This window comes from Neolamprologus multifasciatus, chromosome 15 (assembly GCF_963576455.1).
Source record: "Neolamprologus multifasciatus chromosome 15, fNeoMul1.2, whole genome shotgun sequence".
Classification (NCBI taxonomy): domain Eukaryota; kingdom Metazoa; phylum Chordata; class Actinopteri; order Cichliformes; family Cichlidae; genus Neolamprologus; species Neolamprologus multifasciatus.
The window spans coordinates 3,870,777-3,876,659 of NC_140453.1; positions in this window are offsets into that span (position 1 = coordinate 3,870,777).

Below are 5,883 nucleotides of genomic sequence, written 5' to 3' on the forward strand. Positions count from 1 at the left end.
AAGCTAATAGGCAGAATGCTACAGGTATAGCTCTAAAGAATGTAGCATCATAGGCAGTGTAGTCCGTGCTGCAGGGAGAATGGACTGCTGTACCCGTTATGTGTCTGTGAGCGAGGGAGGGAGAAAAAGGAAAAGTACGAGCTGTCATCGAGCAAAAACGGGAGCTGGAAGCATGTAAATATAATAATAACCACTGCAGCCAAGAAGAGCGCCTGACGAGCCCAGTTGTAAGTAAGCTATTAAGACTCGACTGTACACCGTGTTCGTGTTTTCCTCCAAAAACAATAAGTTCTGTTGGAGCAGCCTTTCAACGCCTCTCTCTGTCTCTCGCTAGCAAAGTTGACTCAGACAACAAAGTAAAGCTAGTTTTCAGCTACGAGCCGACACAGAACCCACCGTATTAGCCAGAGGTCCCTTTACTACGGTTCAGAGCCGCGGACCTTCAGTAACAGTAATAACTCACAGCAATAGTACATTCACGTAGTTGTAAACAGCATGATAATATATTAAGTAATCCAAAGTATTCAGAATACGTTACTCTCATTGAGTAACGTAACGGAATACGTTACAGAATACATCTTGGGGCATGTATTCTGTAATCTGTAATGGAATACATTTTAAAAGTAACCTTCCCAACACTGGTTATGTGCTGTAAAAACAAATTGCAGCGCTTGAATTAAGAGTTCTTTCAAACTAATCTCAATATCTGACCACCGTGAAGCTGTACGAATGGATGTCTCACCTCTAACAACTGAGAAAACCAATGACAACCTGTTACCCAGTTACATCATCATCCCATCCTTGAAAGCTTTTCTCTGTAAAGAAAGTGACAAATGCAAAAACACCAAAACACCTCAGCCTAGCCACTCCACTTCCCACAGTACAAAGAAAACATTCAAAGTGACTTTGTTGGGTCTGGGGGTTGATCGCCTCCAATAAAAGACGTGGTATTGATTATTGAGTGCATTCATCTCACTTTGCATGTGAGTTTAGGCTGTGAGTGACGGACATGTAAGCGCTGAGCTTGCTAACCAACAAAATGACTTTTTTATCTTAATTTTTATTCAGCTGTATTTATGAGCGCTACAGCAAAATAACTGCTCACCGCTGTGTGTAATTAAGTGGTATTACAGCTCTGTTAGGTTATAGCTTTATATATGTCACTGTCTGCAGGCCTGTAGGTTAGGGCACTCTGCCAAGTGTTGTGCATTTCAACTCTGCCTGAACTAATGAGGCAAGATTAAATATTAAATCGTTGTGACTATTTGCACTAAAAATCGAACCCAGTGTTCAAGATAAGATGAAGGATGCTGCTGCTGCTGCACTGGCTTAAAAGTTGCTTTTAACCTTTTGTTCTCTACATTCGCACTTTCATATCTCTCTTCATCTTTGGGTTTCTACATCTCACATTACCTCTGCAATGCAAAGCAAAGTGGGGCAATCAAATCATTTTTCATGGCAATTCATCCTTTGTGAAACTAACTTGAAGAACCACAGATTCCACCAGCAGGATTGCCAGAGATCTAACTAATAACCCTCGATTACCTGCCAGGAAGCCACAACAAATTAATGGTTAATGTGTTGTGTTTTAGTGGGAATTGATGATATGCTTTCTAAGGTTACAGTAACCACCTTAACCACCACTGTGACGACAAACCCGGGCAAAGTGATTTACAGATTTGTTTGATTGCTCGATTTTCTCTGAGGAGCTGATTTGCTGTGATGAAGAACACCTGGCCAAGTTTCAGCTCTGCCTGTCCATGGACCTCTCTTTGTGCTAAGTTTTGGAGTACAAATACTTTGTTGCTGTAATTACTGAGAATTTTAAATATTTATTTTTACTTTTATTGTCACAGAATGCGGCAGCACACCGTGTGAATGTGTGAAGAGGACCCAAAATGCAGACACAAAGAACGTGGAAGAAAACTTGAATATTAACAAAAAGCAAGCCGTTTAATATGGCTGATGAAAAAGGTACAAAAGCAATAGGCGGAGGCACACAGGGAAGAACCTAACTAGAACTAAACTGGAAAAATTAAATGCTGAACAATAAAAACAAAGAACAAAACCTTGAACGTAAAAATATCCAGAGACAAAGACAGTCAATCATCAGCAGCTCGTCTCTAAAGAAAAAAGAAGAAGAAGAAAATCAACACCACCGTCCAGCTGTCAGCACCTAATTGCACATGACATTTAACTTCCACAAGACCTCTTAATGCCCTGGTCACCGTGATATAGCTCGGAGCTCTCAAAGTTGGGTCACTTCTCTTCCAACAGATGAGCCTGTATTTATATTTGTCAAGAAAATTAACAATTACGTTGTTTTGTTTTGATGGAGTGTGAAAATAGAGATGACAACTGAAGACCTGGCCGTTGAAAGTGTTCCTCATTTTTCAGTATAACCTTAAGCATAATAACCATATTAAAAGCAGAATAGGTTACTCATTATGGTAGCTGATAGGAGAAGGTGACCGGTGAAGTTATAGCAGTTAAATTCTTTTCTTTTTTTCAATTCAATTCAGTTTTATTTATACAGCACATTTATATAACAACAGTTACCTCAGGGTGCTTTATATTGTAAGGTAGACCCTACAAGAATACATGCAGAGAAAACCCAACAATCATCTGACCCCCTATGAGCAAGCACTTTGGTGACAGTGGGAAGGGAAAGCTCCCTTTTAACAGGAAGAAACCTCCAGCAGAACCAGGCTCAGGGAGGGGCGGGGCCATCTGCTGCGACCGGTTGGGGTGAGAGAAGGAAGACAGGACAAAGACATGCTGTGGAAGAGAGACATTGGCTGTATCCCAATTCAGGGTCTGCAGCCTTAACGGTCCACAAGGGCCGTGTACTCAAAGACCGCTAAGGCCGGAAGTGCGAGGCTTGTGAAATGGGACGGTCTAGCCTCCGTCGCGCTGCCCAGGTTGCCTAGCAACCATGATACTAACAGCTGGAAACGTTTCATACAGCTTTGTTTGACAGAAATGAAGGAGAACATCTTTTGTTCATTTGTTTGTTTGTTTCTACATGAGCTCTGATCATTCTCTGTAAGATTAAGCTCAGCTATTGAACGGCGTATATTTTAAAGTAAAGGCTTTAAAACCAAGTTAGTACAAACGTCACTAATGTCACATAACTTTGCCGACATGTGGCCAACAGTAATGTTTTTATGATCTTCGTTATTAAACATTTGCACATAAATAAGTGACATAATATTCAGTACTTACTTAAAGTTTACTCTTCGGGTGCCCCTCATCCGCCGTTTTTTTCCGGCAAAATTATCCACACCCACCGCCGCGCTATGCATTCTGGGATATGTTGGGCCACGAAGTCTACACCGCCACATCCCTAAAATTCAGGGAAATGAAGGACGCATTTGAGGGCCGCATTTCGAGCAGCCCTTGAATTGGGACAGCCTTCGTCGCGTCGCTGTGACATAATCGGCCTTCAAATGCGGCCTTTAAGGCTGCAGACCCTGAATTGGGATACATCCAGAGATTAATAATAGGTATGATTCAATGCAGAGAGGTCTGTTAACACACAATGAGTGAGAAAGGTGCCTGAAGAAGAAATGCTCAATGCATCATGGGAATCCCCCAGCAGCCGACACCTATTGCAGCATAACTAAGGGAGGATTCAGGATAAAATATGAATAAATTATCCAAAATTGAAAAAATGCAGAAAAATAACCATGGATCTCACTAGATAACAAAGCTTATGTCACTAAGATTATACTTAGGCATAACATTATTTTATTAGTAAGTCCTACTCTTTACCTCAAGCAACCCTTCCTCGAGCTCACGAGGTCACGAGACCCCTTTCTAAAGATCTTCATAGATTTATACTTTAAAGCTCAACGTCATCCACAAAAATGTGCCCACATGTGAGTCAAATGATGCTGAACACAAAAAAGGAAAATCCAATCTGCAATTTATAAACCTGTGATCTATGAATTTCCAACCATCCTTAATTGAAAGCACCTGCGCTACACGTGTCTATGTGAACGATTTCAGGAAGTTTAGTGTTGAGCAGAAATGCAGCAAAAGAAAAAGGGAAACGTTTTGGAAGACGAGGTCGAGACAGCACACGAAAGGGTGCGTTAACAAAGCCGGGGCGTGTGTGCTGCAGTGAGCAGTGTGGCGAAGCAGAGCCTGATTCTTTAAATGCAGGTTTGCTTGGCCATTCTGGGCCTGTTGCAGAAGGAAGGGTTTAGTTATAGTGTCTCTGACTCCTCCAGTGACTGTCACTTTATTTCCCCATTCATACGGTCAATATCAAGGCACATTGGAGCTCATTCATCTTCAGATTTTTATATCTACCCAGAGGAATCTTGGTTTGTTATTCATTATATCCAACATGGTCACTATTTTCTAATCACCCTGTAATCAGTTTAAGAAGAGAAACAGACTTCGCTGAACTTTGCAGATGTTATAATCAGAATAGATTCGACAGGCTACATTTATAACATATACATCATACACACTTAATAATTTATAATTCTGTTAAATAAGTGTTAAACTAGCAATCAGGATATCAGCCACTTCCTCTGTATTGAAACACGCTTATGAACATCCTTGTCCACTGCAAACTCACAAAAATCCTTTGCTGAATTTGACTCATATCACAGGTCCATCAGCAAATTCTGCCTTGTGTTGTATTCATATTTTTACCTTGTTGTTGCCTGCACACTACGCCCCATGGATTTTGCATGATACATAGATTTTGTTGTTGCTGTTTTTTAGATAAAAGTGCTGTTTGCATCACAGCATGCTTGTAATACAAGCATGCTGTGAAAGCTAAGAGACAGCCAAGCTAAGAGACAGCTTGGCTGTCTCTTAGCTTTGACATCTTTAAATCAAGTGGAAGACAGTTATGTTCCCACTGTTGCCTACAAATTTGCATTGTGCACAAATTGCAGCCAGGGTGTGAATAAAGGTTCAAACGTCTGCATATAGTGCTGCTTAATGCTCCAGTTTTCACCAGCCACTCAAACTGATTTCCATGCCATCGGGGATGTGTGGGTTTATTCATTGTTTAATCAAGTCCATAATGGCAGCTTCTTAAAGCTGGAGCACACTCAGTACACTGAATAATTTAATTCATTATTCATGCAAAGATGTACAGTGGATAAGAGCATCTTCAATTCTAAGGCAACAGAAAAGAAGTGCAAGAAGTTATCGACTGTTTGCTTTGTAGAAGCAGAGAGATTTGGGATCTCTGCTGTTACAGTTGTAGCTTTAATTGACTGTCAGCCTTATGAAACCTTGAAAGCTACTAAAAGGAAAGGGAGATGGGCACAAATGTACATACTTCCTACGTTAACCTTAAGGGTAAACAGTTTTTTTAATGAAGGAATGCCAAAATTTTAAAAAAGAAAATTAAGAAAAAGTAAAAAAGGCCATGCTTTGAAAGATCCACAGGGTATCTTGGTGCAACAGATTCATGCTAAGCCTCTTATGGTTGCCTCAGTATTTTTGTAACCTGAAGGCTCTGATATGCACCAGTCCTAGTTGTTAAAAATAATGTGATGCAACATAATGAGGCAGCAGTGCTGGGAGAATCCCATTTGGTCTCTATTTATTAACTGTAACCACTTAAACATGGTTTTAAATATCTTCCCTGTAGCTATGGCAACTTATTTACATGACAACACTCAACACTGATTACTCAAATTCACAAATACAAATACAAACAAGTCAATGACACAACAATAACTCGTTTGTAATGTCCTTTAGTCTCTACAGGACAAAAAGAAAAATATTTTCACACCCCTGAGCAGCACTAAAATATTACTTTTGCATGTTACCCTGCCATGGATGTCATGTGTGACAGGCTGTCTGAGGAGTGTCAGGGTCATTGAGTCTCCACCAAGGTTATTTTCGTTA